The following is a 20,519-nucleotide window of genomic DNA, read 5'->3' on the forward strand; positions in this document are numbered from 1 at the left end:
CGCATGTGCAGCAGTGGGGTGAATGGGCCTTGAGATTGATTTCCCATTTATATCCCTCGGGCACACTGCTCATTCCAAGCAATATAGGTTCTATCATTCAGGACCCCCCTCTATGGGCCACATTTGAATATTCCAGACTATGTACCTTCTTGCTATCTTGGGGATTTCCTAAAGTTTTCAACAGACCCCTGACCACCTGGGAAAAAGTGTGGCAGCTCCATGTCAAGACTCCCAGACTCATATCGTTTCACTATAATCTACTTCAGGCATCCACGAACAAGGATAGACCTTGGCAACTTAGGGCCTGGGAGGGGGATTTATCCAGACCAATTGCGGACAAGGACCTACATATAGCTATGACTTTAACTAAAAAGACTGTACACTGTGCAGACACCCTAGAATCATACATGAAACTGTTCCTGAGATGGTATTATACCCCTTCCAGACTTTCACAGATGTTTTCTTCAGCATCCCCCCTTTGTTGGAGAGAATGTGGACTAAGAGGCTCAGATATTCATATATGGTGGGAATGCCCAAAATTACAGCCCAAATGGAATCAAATATCTAACCTCTGCTCTGCCCTTGGACTGGCTGTCCCGCTAACCCCTGAGATTGCCCTCCTACACATGTTCCCACGAAATACTCCGACCCCCCTGTCTAAGCTAATAGTCTTTGTTCTTGTAGCCATGAAACTGGTGATAGCAAGAGCGTGGAAGCAGACTCAACCCCCAGACATTACAGCTGTAACCCCTATAATAGAGGTATATGCCAAAATGGAACAAGATTTTTACTTTAGTCTGGACAAAGAGGATCTTTATTGGCAGATTTGGGAACCCTGGTTCGGCTACCAAGATGACTGCAGACAAGTACACAGGCATGCTGAGGCCCCTAGGCACCCCCTATAGTGAAATTTAGATCTTAATCCAATATGAACCTGCCATCTAGCTAAAGACCCTCATCTGCTCCCTCCCACCCTCAATCTTTCGCTCTTGCCCCCCCTCCTTCTCTATCCCTCCTCCCTCCCCATAATATGCAACATATTACCCCCCGTCCCACCTCTTACCCCTTTTTTCTTCATTTTTTGGAGTTGCTTGCCCCACCTGGAGATGCACACTATATTTAACCTGTTGGGCTATTAGAAGAAGTATGTTAAGCGGTTAACACGGACTGACTTTTTGAAGCCACTATAATATTTCGTTAATATTTTTGAGTATGGAACTGCACTAGCTTTTACATTTCAGTTATGATAATAACTCTTCCTTATCTTGAAGGATCTCCTAAATTCAGGAGACTCTATTTATGTACATCGTATTCATTTGATTGTCCTTATAGACATGCTTACTGTATTTACTGTGCAAATATTGTTGGACCTATGATTACAAAAGAACTTACTGAATCTGGTGTTACTGTTAACAAGTTTACTTTACAATAAAAATTATCTTTGGAAAAAAAAAAATAGAAACATTCAAATAGATATATACGTATTTGAATCTATTATGTATCAATTTACTAAATTCCCTACTATATGAACTATTAAACTTCTGAATAGTATTTGCTAAATCGAATGTTACATTCGAAATTTCAAATATGGATATTCAATCTAATTAGGAACATTCAAAATCAAAAGTGACACTCAAAAACTGTAAATAGCATTCGATTACAGAATTTTTTTATGAATATTCGTTCTTATCAACATTTGATTATGTAAATCAAATTTCTACAATAACATTCGTTCTAACACTCAAATTTTAATATAAACACATTCGCCCATCCCTACCTATCAGGACTGCTTTCAAAAATTAGAATGGGAAAATTAAGTAGGCCTGTACTATGGTCCGCCCGGCACTGCAGCTAGTGGGCAGCAATTGGCTGCCCATATTTATCATTGCACAAGCACTGCCTGTGCAACACATGTGAACTGGGGCCGTCAATCACTTTAAAGTTGGTGTAGTAGTTGGTTAACAAGCAGCAGTCTGATTGCAGCCAAAGGCGCTCCAAAGCTGCATTTGCAGCTTCTTAAATAGATCCCTATGTTTAAAAAACAATATTTTATTTCATTTAGGTAATATTTACATGTCATTATACAGTTTATACATGCAACCCAAAGGTAGTTTTGTATATTGTTAATATTTTTGTGTACATAGTAACATTGGAAAGATAGTAAAGTACTGTAATCAGAAAGGTTTTCATTGATGTTTTAAATAAATATAGAATATGATTTGCATTTTAGAATATAAAAATCAAATCAAAGATGCAAGCAGATAATATTGTGACTTACTGGCAGGGAAAACTAGTCAATTTTAAAATAATATTAATGAAAAAGTCTGTTTTTGGATTATTCTGGATTTTCAAATTCTGTATTTGGGGATTTGTACGTGTGTGTGTATAGAAATATATTTATATATACACATACATACATACTGTATATATATATTTATATATATATACACATACATACATATACACTGTATATATATATATATATATATATATACACACATACATATATATGTTCTATGTTTCTATAAAGTTAGAGGGTAGTAGATTCAGGAGAAATTTAAGGAAGCATTTTTTTACAGAAAGGGTGGTGGATTCATGGAATAAACTTCCATTTGAGGTGGTAAACACAAAGACTGTAAAGGAATTTAAAAATGCCTGGGACATGCATAAGGTTATCCTAAGGAAAAAGTAACATGTAATATGGGTAGACTTGATGGGCCTTTTTGGTTCTTATCTACCGTCAAATTATATGTTTTATATATATATATATATATATATATATATATATATATATATATATATATATATATATATATATATACATACATATATATATTTAAATATACACACATATATATATTTAAATATACACACACACATATATATATATATATATATATATATATATATATATATATATATATATATATATATATATATATATATATATATATATATATATATATATATAAATACCGTCCAGTATACAGTTTTCCCTCCTTTAGTCATCTGCCTGGGTGCAGGAATGCAATTGATATACCATAAAAATAAATGCACTCTCAGGTCTTTTTTGAAGTGGAGAAACAAAATCTCTTTTTAATGTAACGTTTTCAGGGAAGTCATCCCCGTCATTGCAAGTGCTGAGTTCACACTTTGTTTACTGTTATCTCATGGAATTTTACCATAATTTAACAATATTTTTTTTTTTTTAAAAACTCCCTTGAACAATGGAGGAAAATAAAGTGAGTGTTGCTACACATACCAAATGGTAACATGGGGTCCATCCGATAAAAATCGTCGCCCGCAAAAGCCGGCGACGCCAATATTTGCCCGGGTTTGGTATCACATATACGGCGTAACCTAGAAGTTACGCGCGTATATTTCTGCCGTTGCCCGTAGTTTTTTGGGCTATAGGCAGGTATACCAAACCCACGCAGTTTGGTATCCAATATGCAGCGTAAGGACTTACGTGGCGAAAATGGAGAAAACTTACTCCATTTTCACCTCGCCACAAAAAGCAGCCGTAAGAAGCCTTACGCTGACTATTGGAGCCCCGTAACTCCCTAAACTGGCTGCTAAAATAAACCTAACACCTAACGCATGCGCAATGTCTATCTCCCTGTAAACCGCGATCTTCTAAAATAAACCTAACACCTAACGCATGCGCAATGTCTATCTACCTGTCAACCGCGATCCCCCCCCCCCCCGAAATTCCTAATAAAGTTATTAACCCCTAAACCGCCGCTCCCGGACCCCGCCGCCATCTACATAAACTAACCCCCTACTGTGAGCCCCTAAAACCGCCGCCATCTACCTTATCTATCCCCTAATTAGAACCCCTTACACCGCTGTCATCTACCTTATCTATCCCCTAATCTGACCCCTTACACCGCCGCCACCTATATAAAAATTATTAACCCCTAATCTAATCCCCCTATACCGCCGCCAGCTATATTAATATTATTAACCCCTAATGTAAGCCCCTTACACCGCCGCCATCTCTATTAAAATGATTAACCCCTTATTTAATCTACCTACCCCGCCGCCAGCTATATTATCTATATTAACCCTAAGTATATTATAGTTAATATAGGTATAACATTATATATATTAACCCTAATTATATTAGGGTTAATATAGTTAATATAGTTACTATAGAATTTATATTAACTATATTAACTCTATCTAACCCTAACACCCCTAACTAAATTTATATTAAATTAATCTAATTCATTTATAAACTAAAATATTCCTATTTAAATCTAAATACTTACCTATAAAATAAACCCTAAGATAGCTACAATATAATTAATAATTACATTATAGCTATGTTAGGGTTAATATTTATTTTACAGGTAAATTGTTAATTATTTTAACTAGGTATAATAGCTATTAAATAGTTATTAACTATTTAATATCTACCTAGTTAAAATAATTACCCAATTACCTGTAAAATAAATCCTAACCTAAGTTACAAATACACCTACACTATCAATAAATTAAATAAACTACAAACATCTATCTAAAAATACAATTAAATTAACTAAACTAAATTACAAAAAAAACAAACACTAAATTACAAAAAATAAAAAAAGATTACAAGATTTTTAAGCTAATTACACCTATTCTAAGCCCCCTAATAAAATAATAAACCCCCAAAATAAAAGAAATTCCCTGCCCTATTCTAAATTAAACAAATTTCAAAGCTCTTTACCTTACCAGCCCTTAAAAGGGCCTTTTGTGGGGCATGCCCCAAAGAATTCAGCTCTTTTGCATACAAATACAATACCCCCCCCCATTACAACCCACCACCCACATACCCCTATTCTAAAACCACCCAAACCCCCCTTAAAAAAGCCTAACACTACCCCCCTGAAGATCTCCCTACCTTGTCTTCACCACACCGGGCCGAACTCCTGATCCGATCCGGGCGATGTCTTCCTCCAAGCGGCAAAGAAGAATTCTTCCTCCGGCGACGTCTTCCTCCAAGCGGCAGCAAAGTCTTCATTCTTCCGGCGGCATCTTCAATCTTCTTTCTTCGCTCCGCCGCCGCTGAGCATCCATCCCGGACGACTACTGAACTTGGAATGAGGTACCTTTAAATGACGTCATCCAAGATGGCGTCCGCCGAATTCCGATTGGCTGATAGGAATCTATCAGCCAATCGGAATTAAGTTAGAAAAATCTGATTGGCTGATTGAATCAGCCAATCAGATTCAAGTTCAATCCGATTGGCTGATCCAATAAGCCAATCAGATTGAGCTCGCATTCTATTGGCTGTTCTGAATATGACAACTTTTTTAGGAGGTCCACCCTTAACATGTGCAGGGTCCTTGGAAAGACAAATTTGTGGGGTATATTTGTAAATATTTGTAAGATTCAAATAGAAAAGAAACAAAATAACCTATTAGGAAAACAACTGTAATGCAATTAGCTTGATCTAATTGTAAACATGTATCCCCTTGCAAATGTTAGTAATGTAATCTATTCAAAAATAATATGAAGAAGGTAATTGGTTCAAGTTGTAAATGGGTAATGTTCCCATAAAATGCTATAAATATCTAATATCCTTGTTGATGCCAAAACTGTCAAAAAATACTGTTTCGGAATGCATAAATATAACAACTATGACATGAGGAGTTCAAACATTACAAGTGAAAGTGTTTATTTCTGAAGGATTTTATAAAAGAAATATATGTAAACACATTTAAATTTCAACTTGAACTTCAGGTTAGTGAACTTAGGAGTTTGATTATAACAAACGTCCAAAGCAAACTTTTAATAATAGTGTGATATGTTTTAGAAATGTTTAAATTATCAGCAGAAGAGCATTCTTATTTTCAGCTTAGCTGCTTTGCCTAATAACAATAATATGTGAATTAAAGGGAAATAAAGTCCAAATTAAACTTTCTTGATTCAGATAGGGCATGTAATTTTAGACAATTGTCTAATTTACTTTTATCATCCAATCTGCTTTGTTCTCTTGGTATTCTTAGTTGAAAGCTAAACCTAGGTAGGCTCATATGCTAATTTTTAAGCCTTTGAAGGCCGCCCTCTTATCTAAATGCATTTGACAGTTTTTCACAGCTAGAGGGTGTTAGTTCATGTGTTTCATATAAATAACATTGTGCTGATGCGCGTGGAGTCATTTAAGAGTCAGCACTAATTGCCTGAAATGCAAGTCTGTCAAAAGATCTGAGATAGGGAGGCAGTCAGCAGAAGCTTAGATACAAGGTAATTACAGAGGTAAAAAGTACATTTCTATAACAGTGTAGGTTATGCAAAACTGGGGAATGGTAAATAAAGGTATTATCTATCTTTTTGAACAATTACCCATTTTTGGTGTTTACTATCCCTTTTAAAAGAAGACTTAGGTGTTGTTGTTGCTAATATTATTTACATTAACGGAAAAATGTGATTAATTTCAGTTACATGAAACCCATATTTTTTTCCTTTCATGATTTAGATAGAGCATGCAATTTTAAATAACTTTCAAATGTATTTATATTATCTATTTTTTTGTCCTCTTTGTATCCTTTGTTAAAAGTAATACCTAGGTAGGCTTAGAAGCTGCTGATTGGTGGCTGCACATATATGCCTCTTCTCATTGTCTTTTAGCTAGCTCCCAGTAGTGCATTGTTTTTCCTTCAGCAAAGGATACAAAGTGAATTAAGACATTTACATAAGAGAAGTAAGTTGGAAAATTAATTGTATGATCTATCTGAATCAAAAAAGAAACATTTTGGGTTTCATGTCCCTTTAAAAGCACAGTAAAGTCAAATTAATTTACTTAATTTATCAAAATGTGCTTTGTTCTCTCAGTATCCTTTGTTGAAATGTTTACCTAATTAGGCTGAGGAGAAGCAATACACTACTAGAAGCTAACGGGTGATTGGTTACTGCACATATTTATGCCTTTTGTCATTGGCTTACCCAATGGGGGGTAGTTATCAAGCCGTCAACCTCAAATACGCTGGAATTCCGCAGCGTATTTGTGGCGAGGCTGATTCGCCTTAGTTATCAAAGGCTACAGACCGGCAAAAGTAGAATTTTGTGACGTAAACTTCGATCCGCCAGACTCAGTCCGACACAGATCGATTCTTACGTCACTCCAGATGTTCCGCACACAAGTGCGGCACAATCTGACTACTTTTGCTAGTTATCAAAAAACTAGCAAAAACGCTCGGCACTTTTAGGGCCCAGCATACCTGGTTTTCAATCCGCCGCCCTGGAGGCGGCGGATCCCATAGGAATCAATGGGAGTCTGACCATAGCGAAAGTACAAGTTCGCTGCTGCCAGACATCCCATTGATTCCTATGGGAGATGTCTGCACCTAACACCCTAACATGTACTCCGAGTCTAAACACCGCTAATCTGCCCCCCCCTACACCGCCGCAACTAAATAAAGTTATTACCCCCTAAACCGCCGCCCCTAGACCCCGCCGCAACTATAATAAATGTATTAACCCCTAAACCACCGCTCCCAAACACCGCCGCAACCTACATTATACCTAGTAACCCCTATCCTGCCCCCCTATACTGCCGCCCTCTATAATAAAGTTATTAACCCCTATCCTGCTGATCCCGCACCTCGCCGCAACTAAATAAATAGTTTAACCCCTAAACCGCCGCTACCGGACCCCGCTGCAACCTATATTAAACTTATTAACCCCTATCCTGCCCCCCCTACACCGTCGACACCTATAATAAAATTATGAACCCCTAAACCTAAGTCTAACACTAACCCTAACACCCCCCTAACTTAAATATTAATTAAATAAATCTAAATAATATTTCTATTATTAACTAAATTAATCCTATTTAAAACTAAATACTTACCTTTAAAATAAACCCTAATATAGCTACAATATAAATAATAATTATATTGTAGCTATCAAAGGATTTATTTATTTTTTACAGGTAACTTTCAATTTATTTTAACTAGGTACAATAGCTATTAAATAGTTATTAGCTATGTAATAGCTACCTAGCTAAAATAAACTGAAATTTACCTGTAAAATAAATCCTAAGTTACAATTACACCTAACACTACACTATACTTTAATAAATTATTCCTATTTAAAACTAAATACTTACCTGTAAAATAAACCTTAAGATAGCTACAATGTAATTAATAATTACATTGTAGCTATTTTAGGATTTATATTTATTTTACAGGTAACTTTGTATTTATTTTAGCTAGTTAGAATAGTTATTAAATAGTTATTAACTATTTAATAACTACCTAGCTAAAAGAAATACAAAATTACCAGTAAAATAAATCCTAACCTAAGTTACAATTAAACCTAACACTACACTATCATTACATTAATTAAATAAATTACCTACAAATAACTACAATTAAATACAATTACATAAACTAACTAAAGTACAAAAAATAAAAAAGCTAAGTTACAAAAAATAAAAAAAATAAGTTACAAACATTTAAAAAATATTACAACAATTTTAAGCTAATTACACCTACTCTAAGCCCCCTAATAAAATAACAAAGCCCCCCAAAATAAAAAAACCCTACCCTATTCTACATTAAAAAAGTTCAAAGCTCTTTTACCTTACCAGCCCTTAAAAGGGCCTTTTTGTGGGGCATGCCCCAAAGAAAACTGCTCTTTTGCCTGTAAAAGAAAAATACAACCCCCCCAACATTAAAACCCACCACCCACATAACCCTAATCTAACCCAAACCCCCCTTAAAATAACCTAACACTAATCCCCTGAAGATCATCCTACCTTGAGTTGTCTTCACTCAGCCGAGCCACCGATGGAACTGAAGAGGAGATCCGGAGCGGCAGAAGTGATCCTCCAAGGGGCGCTGAAGAAATCTTCCATCCGATGAAGTGATCCTCCAGGCGGCGCTGAAGAAGTCTTCCATCCGGGCGATGTCATCTTCCAAGCGGCACTGAAGAAGTTTTCTATCCGGGCGATGTCATCTTCCAAGCGGTGCTGAAGAAGTCTTCTATACGGGCAATGTCATCTTCCAAGCGGGGTTTTCAATCTTCATTCCGCCGACGCGGAACATCCTTCTTTACCGACAGACTACCGATGAATGAAGGCTCCTTTAAGGGACGTCATCCAAGATGGTGTCCCTTCAATTCCGATTGGCTGATAGGATTCTATCAGCCAATCGGAATTAAGGTAGGAAAAATCTGATCAATCAGCCAATCAGATTGAGCTTGCATTCTATTGGCTGTTCCGATCAGCCAATCAGATGTTTCCTACCTTAATTCCGATTGGCTTTAGGATTTATTTTACAGGTAAATTTGTATTTCTTTTAGCTAGGTAGTTATTAAATAGTTAATAACTATTTAATAACTATTCTAACTAACTAAAATAAATACAAAGTTACCTGTAAAATAAATATAAATCCTAAAATAGCTACAATGTAATTATTAATTACATTGTAGCTATCTTAGGGTTTATTTTACAGGTAAGTATTTAGTTTTAAATAGGAATAATTTATTAAAGTATAGTGTAGTGTTAGGTGTAATTGTAACTTAGGTTAGGATTTATTTTACAGGTAAATTTCAGTTTATTTTAGTAAGTTAGCTATTAAATAGTTAATAACTATTTAATAGCTATTGTACCTAGTTAAAATAAATTGAAAGTTACCTGTAAAATATAAATAAATCCTTTGATAGCTACAATATAATTATTATTTATATTGTAGCTATATTAGGGTTTATTTTAAAGGTAAGTATTTAGTTTTAAATAGGATTAATTTAGTTAATAAGAGTTATAATAATTAGATGTATTTAATTAATATTTAAGTTAGGGGGGTGCTAGGGTTAGTGTTAGACTTAGGTTTAGGGGTTAATAAATTTATTAAAGTGGCTGCGGTGTAGTGGGGGGCAGGATAGGGGTTAATAAATTTATTATAGGTGGCGACGGTGTAGGGGGGGCAGGATAGGGGTTAATAAGTTTAATATAGGTTGCGGCAGGGTCCGGGAGCGGCGGTTTAGGGGTTAAATTATTTATTTAGTTGCGGCGAGGTGCGGGATCAGCAGGATAGGGGTTAATAACTTTATTATAGAGGGCGGCGGTATAGGGGGCAGGATAGGGGTTACTAGGTATAATGTAGGTTGCGGCGGTGTTCGGGAGCGGCGGTTTAGGGGTTAATACATTTATAAGAGTTGCGGCGGGGTCTAGGAGTGGCGGTTTAGGGGTTAGTAACTTTATTTAGTTGCAGGGGGCTCCGGGGGCGCCGGTATAGGGGGTAGAACAGTGTAGTTTTGTGTGGGTGCTTAGTGACAGGCTAGCAATAAAGCTGTAAAAAAGCCGAAGAGCAGCGAGATCGGATGAGTGATAACTCTAACAGTCCGCTGCTCATCGCCCCGTACTTGGTGCGCGGCTTTTTGACAGATTTATTTGATAACTTAGGCAAATTTTTTCAGGTCCGCGGCGGCGAAGGTAGGCGAGCTTAGACAGGCGTATTGGGCCGGCGAAGGCAGGAAAGTTGACACGTTGATAACTACCCCCCAATGTGTTCAGCTAGCTCCTGAGCCTAAATAGGTTTACACTTAAACGAAGGATACCAATAGATCAAAGCAAATTTGATGATTGAAGTGAATTAGAATTTTGACTTTACTGTTCCTTTATAATTAGTCATTTTAGCGAGTATATATATTGTTATTTTTTATTTACTAATGGGTGTAATCAAAGGCTGCTAACAGATTAAATGATGGAATCTCAGAAAATAGGTTTCACTAGGTGAGAAGGCAAGACCTAGAGAGAGGGAAAGAGCAAGAGTGCTCTTGTGTGCATTTATGTGCATGCCTTCAAACAAGTTTAAGAACATCCAATGCAGAATAGATCAAGAATAAGATCATGGAGGCCTATATATCATATGTCTGTCGGACCTGATCCGACAGTGCGGATCAGGTCCGACAGACATCACTGAATGTGGAGAGCAATACGCTCTCCGTATTCAGCATTGCACCAGCAGCTCAACGCCGCCCCCTGCAGACTCGCGGCCAATTGGCCGCCAGCAGGGGGTGTCAATCAACCCGATCATATTCAATCGGGTTGAATTCCGGCGATTCCTGTCCGCCTCATCAGAGCAGGTGGACAGGGTTATGGAGCAGTGGTTTTTAGACCGCTGCTTCATAACTGGTGTTTCTGGCGAGCCTGCAGGCTCACCAGAAACACGGTACGGAGCTTGATAGATAGGCCCCATGGTGTCTCTTTGGTTTAAACTTAGCCTCTTTTCATGAGACTAAACTGAAACAGATTCATTAGCATGCACATCTTTAGCAGTGTGTGTATCAAAGTTGACCAAACCAATCCTTTACGCTGCTCAAGGCTTGATGTCGCTACTCTTCTTCAACAGTCAGACTGTCAATGTTGCAATTGTTTTGGGTGTAACTGGATCTCCTGACGTGGTGCACGCTGACGGCTGAGCACATCGTAACATAGTATCCAAGAAAACCACGATAAGCAGCACTCAGGGGAAAATTTAAATCCACATATTTATTGAAACCAGTTAAAATAGCACATTCCAAAATCAGAAGGACAAAACACAAGACCTCCTTACGCGTTTCGTGCCTTTTGGCACGTAGTCATAGGATAGTACAAGCACCCATTGGTCCACTCTTTTATTGGCCCTCAGTTCACTTAAAATTCAACAGCTGAAAACCATTAATACATATTAAGACCCGTAAGAGAGGGAACAATGTTGCTTCATTCAAAAAATATTTAAAAAGTATTTGCAGATTAGTCAAGAGTACAAAAATCTTTTTACATGATCTCAATAATCCACAAACCACATTTGGCTTCTAAGGTAGAAAAATATTGAGTTAAAGAGAATACACATTATTCCCATACACACCAAATATTTCATTTAATAAATCTAAGCATAAATCTATGCATATGCTGCACAGATGTAAACATGAATATAAGCATAAATATTATACTTACATACCCAGAGCATATATGAACATAAGCACAAATATAAGTATAAGTGTTAATATAAATATAAATATAACTGTAAAAATAAAACAGCCACAATCTTATACTCATTGTCTCAATTCCATGCACTAGATATGTAAGTTCACTAGATATAATGGGTATGAGCACAATCCATTAATATTCTTCAGTATCAAGTGAGTCATAGTTAAATTCAATCTACAAAATAGCTCATGTCCCACTATTTATTCATGCCCTGGGGCATTTTCGTTTTCAACATAAATATCCAGTAAAGTTCTTTTTTCATTAAGATTTTATTTCTATTTCCACCTCTAGGTGGCAATTTGGCCAAATCAATAATCTTCACCCCCATCCTTGGTTCATTTAGAAAATGAAAACAGTTAAAATGTCTTGCCACACTAGAGTCCTTGTTATAATTCTTGATGTCCCTTTTATGTTCTCCTATTCTAGTACTCAGGCTACGGGTGGTTTGACCCACATATTGTTCATGGCAAATTGAGCATTCTAAGAGATACACCAAGTACTCTGTGCTACAATTACCATAATGTTTAATCTTGAACTCTTTACCTGTGGCAGTACTCTCAAAGGATTCACCTTTTGAAATATAGTCTGACGTACCACAATTACTGACTCCACATCTAAAGGTACCTTTCTTCCTAAGCCAATCAGCACCAGTACTGCTATTCTTTCGAAATACCAGGCTTGGTGACAACCTATATGCCAGAGTTGGTGGCTTTTTTGAGACAAATTTAATATTTTCAATCACAGGAGCTAAGATGTCATCATTCTTCAAAACATCTAAATTCCTTTTGATTATATTACAGACCTGTTTAAACTGGATTGAATATTCAGTGGAGAAAACAGGTTGCTTCCCAATCACCAAATTCCAATTCCTTTCTTTATTTTTCCTAATCTTGAGATCCATTCTCTTGATCTCCTCAAGATCTTGTAACATTTTCAATTCATCATAATCTCTATTTTTTAGTCTCTCAATCAATTTACCAGCTTGTGTCTCAAAACATAATTCTGAATTTGTATTTCTCCTTAATCTTAAAAGTTGGCTTCTTGGAATTGATTTGATCAGGTGAGCTGGGTGACACGAAACAGCGTGTAGGAGATCGTATTACCCGCAGTGGGTTTTCTAAAAGTGTCGGTCACAATTAAACCCTGCGCAGCTGAACCCATCAACTCCAAGTCCAAAAAATTAACTTTATCATTCATTAACTCTCCTGTGAACCTTAGCCCTAAATCATTGTTATTAACATATTCCAAAAAAGGCTCAAATTCAAAAGGTTCTTCCACAATAAAGATCAAGTCATCAATAAATCTATTGTATTGTACAATGTTAGCACCAAATAGGTTCCTATCTCCATAAATGTGGTTGAGTTCCCACCACCCAACGTATAAATTAGCAAACGAGGGGGCAAACTTTGCCCCCATTGCAGTGCGACATATTTGCAAATAATAAGCACCATCAAACATAAAAAAATTATGTTTCAGCAGGAACTCAACTACATCACAAAGAAACAATTTAAACTCTGCAGAGAAATTGTTGTCTCGATCCAAGAAGAATTTTATAGCAGCTATACCCAAAGAATGGGGTATGCTTGAATATAGTGATGTTGCATCAATAACCACCCATTTGTACTCCCCCCTCCATCTAACATTGTTCAATATAGATAATAAGTGCCCCGAATCTCTGAAATAACTGCTCAGATTCTTAACCAACGGTTGCAAAATATTATCTATCCATTCCGAAAGTGGCTCAAAAAGTGAGCCAATTCCGGAAATGATATGCCTTCCCGGTGGTCTTTCAGGGTCCTTATGAATCTTAGGTAAGAAATGAAAGATGGGCACAATTGGGTGCTCTGGAATGAGAGAATTAACCTCTTCCTCTGTCAGGACATTTAAAGCCACTGCCTGTTGGAGTAATCTCCTCATCTTGAAACTGAAATCTTGGATAGGATTGCATGTTAAACCTCTATAGGTGGTACCATCATGTAATTGCCTATGCGCTTCCTCAAAAATATTCCTCCTTTTTCATAACCCCAACATTGCCACCCTTATCCGAAGATCTGATGACAATGTCATGGTTATCCTGTAATTCAGCAATAGCCTTCCTCTCCCTACTAGAGAGATTATGATGAAACCCCTTGCTCTTATTAATCTCACCTAGTTCTATGATTTCCTGTTCCACCTTTTTATGGAATACGTTTAAACAAGAGCCTCTAAAACTAGTGGGATAAAAATCTGATCTCTGTTTCACAGGTCTTGGACATTCATCATCACAAGAATAATCATCATTGTTATCTAGATCTCTTATTTGTTCCAATGCACAACTATCCCTGTAATCAAAGTAACGTCTAGTTCCATCACATATAGTAGATGGTTGCTGTACCTCTAAATCATCCTTTATATCTTTGTTAAGATGAAAAAATCGTTTCAATGCCAACTTTCTTACCAATTTATTAATATCAATCAATGTTTTAAAGGGAGAAAAAATGTTAGTTGGTGCAAACCCAAGTCCTTTAGACAAAACACTCAAATGTTCCCGATTAAGCTCAAGATCTGACAGATTGATAACAGTCAAACATAATCCTTCTTGTGAGCTCTCTTTGATTTTCTTTGTTTTTCTTCTCCCTGCTCTACGGGTTTTTTTCCTCCTCCTAAAGGGATGGCAGTATTCTTAGTTTTCGGCTGCACAGCCAACTGTTCCTCCTCCGAATCACTATCAGACGAATCCTGCAAAGAAAAAGAGGGATGGGAAGAGAGAGAGACAGAAGATGCACTTCCAGAATCTGGATCTGATGTATCTTCTTCTGTTGTTAAAAAGCCCACACGTTTTGTTACTTTGCCCTTCAGAATTGATTTAGGGACTGATGCTTTATCCAATTTCCCTTTTCTATTCTTTTCATACTCGGGCTCATCCGTGTGTTTCTTCTTGTTATTAAAACCTTGACCAATCATACACCTTGTTGTTTAAATAATCTTCCAAGTCTCTGTTAAATTTCTGACCCTTTTGAACTGCTAATTCATTATCTGATTTTTTAATCCTCAGTTTCATGTTAGTTTTGGAGCCTTGATCATTTTAATCAGATTTAAACACTTTCAGATCAGATTTTACACTCATGACTTTCTCTTTTAGAGCATCTCTTTTGTTTGATTTACTTTTAGCCAGAATACCCAGCAGGGTTAATGAACAAGTGGTTAAAGCCTGTTTCCATTCTTGTTCTAACTCTTCATCCTCCAAATCATAAGACGGAAACTTCTTAATTCGTAGTCCTCTGGGTATTCTTTCTACATCAATATAATGCTCAAAGGTGACTTGATCCCACATTAACCTTAAATCCGTTAATAGAAGTTTTTCCAATTGATTAAACATAATTTTCATGTCCCTAGAAGCACTTTCCACATTGCTTGACTTAGAAAATACTTTGTCAAAATAACTTTTCCTATTTTCAATATTGAAGATCGACTTCTTCAAACTTATATTTTCACCCTCCATCTTGGAATGTGTCTTTAAGAAATTTCCCCAATAAACGTCCAATTATCCAAAAAATCTTCACCCCAAACAATGTTAATTCAAACAGCAAGGTGATAAATTCCAATGTATCGCATACCAGATAATGTAGGGTTATATAAATAATTGCCCCTTTAAAGTCTATAACTGATATACTTCAAATGAAATGTGCAAAAAATATTTTTCATACATATACTCCAAAATGCATAGTCCAAATAACTATTGATGTAACCCAATATCTCATGCACACAAAGCAAGCAGGGTTAAACTCCTTTAATTGCCCCCACAATCTTGTTAGTATTGCTCACCTGATCAAATCAATTCCAAGAAACCAACCTTTAAGATTAAGGAGAAATACAAATTCAGAATTACGTTTGGAGACACAAGCTGGTAAATTGATTGAGAGACTAAAAAATAGAGGTTATGATGAATTAAAAATGTTACAAGATCTTGAGGAGATCAAGAGAATGGATCTCAAGATTAAGAAAAATAAAGAAAGGAATTGGAATTTGGTGAGGGGGAAGCAACCTGTTGTTTTCTCCACTGAATATTCAATCCAGTTTAAACAGGTCTGTAATATAATCAAAAGGAATTTAGATGTTTTGAAGAATGATGACATCTTAGCTCCTGTGATTGAAAATATTAAATTTGTCTCAAAAAAGCCACCAACTCTGGCAAATAGGTTGTCACCAAGCCTGGTATTTCGAAAGAATAGCAGTGCTGGACTAATTGGCTTAGGAAGAACGGTACCTTTAGATGTGGACTCAGTAATTGTGGTACGTCAGACTATATTTCAGAAGGTGAATCCTTTGAGAGTACTGCCACAGGTAAAGCGTTCAAGATTAAACATTATGGTAATTGTAGCACAGAGTACTTGGTGTATCTCTTAGAATGCTCAATTTGCCATGAACAATATGTGGGTCAAACCACCCGTAGTCTGAGGACAAGAATAGGAGAACATAAAAGGGACATCAAGAATTATAACAAGGACTCTAGTGTGGCAAGACATTTTAACTGTTTTCATTTTCTAAATGAACCAAGGATGGGGGTGAAGATTATTGATTTGGCCAAATTGGTGGAAATAGAAATAAAATCTTAATGAAGAAAGAACTTTACTGGGTATTTATGTTGAAAACGAAAATGCCCCAGGGCATGAATAAAGAGTGGGACATGAGCTATTTTGTAGATTGAATTTAACTATGACTCACTTGATACTAAAGAATATTAATGGATTGTGCTCATACCCGTTATATCTAGTGAACTTACATATCTAGTGCATGGAATTGAGACATAAGATTGTGGCTGTTTTATTTTTACAGTTATATTTATATTTATATTAACACTTATACTTATATTTGTGCTTATGTTCATATATGCTCTGGGTATGTAAGTACAATATTGTTGTACATCTGTGCAGCATATGCTTAGATTTATGCTTAGATTTATTAAATGAAAGATTTGGTGTGTATGGGAATAATGTGTATTCTCTTTAACTCAATATTTTTCTACCTTAGAAGTCAAATGTGGTTTGTGGATTATTGAGATCATGTAAAAAGATTTTTGTACTCTTGACTAATCTGCATATAATAGCATAATTTGCTAGAATAGGATTTACTTGATATTTATGTATAGACATTTTTTAATGTATATATATACAGTTTACGCCGGGGTTAGGTTCCAGAAGGAATGGTTGTAAATCAAAACCGTTGTAAATTGAAACCCAGTTTATAATGTAAGTCAATGGGAAGTGAGGGGGTTAGGTTCCAGGCCTCTCTCAAAATTGGCATAAGTAATACCTAATACATTATTGTTAAAGCTTTGAAATAAAGACTTTACATGCTAAACAGCATTATAAACCTAATAAAATAATCACACAACACAGACTTCACTTGCATTTTCTGCAAACAGTTCTTTCTATGCATTCCAATCTGGACTGATTTATAGACAGGAAGATCTTGTTCCTTTGAAATCTGCTCGATAGCTCAGGTCTGGTTAAACTGATTAATTTCAGCTTGCATATCTTTGCTGCAACACAAGCGGACAGCTCCACCTACTGGCTATTTTAATCAATGCACTACTTCTCAATGCTTTTCAATAGCAGTCACATGACTGAAAAAAAAAGGTTGTTATTCTGAAACGGTGTAAATTGAACCGTTGTAAACCGAGGGCCACCTGTATATATATATATATATATATATATATATATATATATTATTTGTTTAATAGAATTTATAATCAGTTTCTTTAATATATTTATTATAACTAATTTTTTGAATAACATTAGATTATTTCAATTTTGATATTATAGTATGTGTCCCTTTAAGAAGATATCTTTTTCTTAAGTACAATTGAGACTTAGGTCTCATTCATGGTTTTTTAATTTGTTATGTGGTTTTTTTTTTTGAATGAAGCAACATTGTTCCCTCTCTTACGGGTCTTAATATGTATTAATGGTTTTCAGCTGTTGAATTTTAAGTGAACTGAGGGCCAATAAAAGAGTGGACCAATGGGTGCTTGTACTATCCTATGGCTAAGTGCCAACAGGCACGAAACGCGTAAGGCGGTCTTGTGTTTTGTCCTTCTGATTTTGGAATGTGCTATTTTAACTGGTTTCAATAAATATGTGGATTTTAATTTTCCCCTGAGTGCTGCTTATCGTGGTTTTCTTGCGTATCAAAGTTATATAAGCAACCAGCATAGGAAGCAGTAGTTTCCGTCATTCAGTGGTAAAACTCTATAGTAAACAATGCTAGTGCTGTATACTTAGAAGCACTGTTTAATACAAATGACTGGTTAAACACAAAAGAGTGCATCTATCTTGGATAAGTTACAAACAGTTTGTGAGCAGAAGTAAGCAAAGTGGGTGTTTTGTAGGTTTTCCTTTACAAATAGCTTGTATAACCTTTTATGCTTATGAGCCTATCTCAGTATGCACTCATGGAAATGCACACAGTTTCAACTAAGAGAAAAAGGCACATTTTATAAAAGACATATATTGGAAAGTAAACTTATATGTTTCAGTTAGAGCATACAATTTAAAAAATAATTTTGACTTTCATGTTTCTTTAACCTATTTCCTGCAAGTAGTTTGTCATACATATATGTCATAAATCTTTGTATATAGTAATTTTTTATAATATATATAATATAATATATTTTGTATGCAATTTATATTTTTATATCAGCAATTAATATGTACTTTCAAAATATCTAAATAAAATCTGCACAAGGATTTAAAATTATTGTTTGTTAGTAATATAAACTGCAGTATGCACCGTTGGCCTCCATAAGTTAAGAGGAGGATTAATGTAATATTAATTAATTAAACATTAAAATACAAAATAATAATTTTAAGTCCCTTTTTAATTGGCATTATTTGTTCTGATACCACCATAATCATTCACTGGTGCTGATATGCAATGATATATAGAATATTAAAAGGTTTGATTTCTTATTAAATAATTGAAGTTTGATGCCGTCTTTGTAAAGGTCCCAACAAAAAGTCCAATAATAATACTAGAGATACTCTGAAGTACTTGTGGTACTCCTGGCTGCAGGAATCCTTCTCAGTAGTGGCAATACACCTGGGTGAATCAATTATTCAGCTTACTAAAATTTAAATGCATACTATATGCTTAGCCAGGTTAAACCATGTGACCAGGCTCCACCCACAACACCTTACCCCACTCATGAAACACCCAAGCTGTCTACATCACACCCATGGCCCAACCCGACATGTCATTGCTCCACTTTCCCTCACCTCCCTGTCCAGGAAAGCCTCTGGGAAATGTTGGGAGGCATAAAAAGCTATGGGACTGGATATTATTTAAAGACTGAAGGAGAAGTCAGTGAGTTAAAAAAAATGCTCAACTGAAACTGCCCTCACCAAGGTTACTAATGATCTTCTTTCTGTTAAAAGTAATGGCCACTACTCTATACTTAGCTTACTTGACCTCTCAACTACCTTTAACACAGTTGACCACCCCCTCCTCCTACAGACCCTCAGCTATCTTGGTTTCTGTGACACTGCTCTGTCTTGGATCCACTTGTATCTTTCTCACAGGTCTTTTTCTGTGTCATTTGCTCACAATAACTCCTCTTCAATGCCACTGTCTGTTGGAGTACTTCAAGGCTCTGTCCTGGGTCCTTTGCTCTTCTTCATTTATACTTCTTCACTGGGTAAAAACAACAGCTATGGCTTTAAATATCACCTGTGTGCTGATAACACCCAGATCTACCTCTCCACCCCTGCTCTCCCTCTGTCCATTCTCATGTTAGCAACTGCTTATATGGGATTTCTTCCTGGATGGCCTTTCTCCACCTAAAGATTAACATGTCCCAGACTGAGCTCCTTCTAATCCTCACCTTAGCTCTATTCAGATTTCTGACTTATATATCACCGTCGGCTACATCACTATCTAACTATCACCCCAAGTGATAGTCCTTCACCCCCACATCCAATATCTCTCTTCATCCTGCTGCAACCACCTATGTAATATTTCCATAGTTCACCCGTTCCTGAGCACTGACACCACAAAGCAAATTATCCAGTCCGTTGTAATTTCCTGCAAACTGCAATAACCTACTCAATGGCCTTCCTCTCTCCTGTCACTCCCCTTTCAATCCATACTATATACCTCTGCCAGGTTAATCCCCCTTTCCCGTCGCTCTGTATCTGCTGTACCTCACCATTCATAGCAGAATTAAATTCAAAATTCTCACCCTGACCTACAAAGCTTTTACCAACGCCACTCCCCACTAACTATCCTCACTAATCAACAAATATACTCCAGCCTACCCCCTAAAATCCAACAATGACCTGCTCCTTGCATCACCGATTATCCCACACTATATGGCAAGACTTCTCTCATGCAGCACCTACCTTCTGGAACGGTCTCCCTTGTGCTGCCAGACTTTCCCATAATCTGCCTTCTTTTAAATGCTCCCAAAAGACATTTTTGTTCAGAGAAGTCTACCAGCCAACTCAGTAACAAATTAATTCCACTTACCTAATAATTGCCCTCATCCAACTCTGTATTAACATTATTCTTACCCTTG

At 36.3% G+C, this 20,519-nt stretch overlaps 1 protein-coding gene across 1 annotated transcript in view; it reads right to left on the minus strand.

Annotated features, from left to right (window-relative positions):
• SMOC2 (SPARC related modular calcium binding 2) overlaps nucleotides 1–20,519 on the minus strand; it is a 369,443-nt gene that overhangs the window by 37,234 nt on the left and 311,690 nt on the right. The window lies entirely within an intron of this gene.

Source organism: Bombina bombina, chromosome 4 (assembly GCF_027579735.1).
Source record: "Bombina bombina isolate aBomBom1 chromosome 4, aBomBom1.pri, whole genome shotgun sequence".
NCBI lineage: Eukaryota > Metazoa > Chordata > Amphibia > Anura > Bombinatoridae > Bombina > Bombina bombina.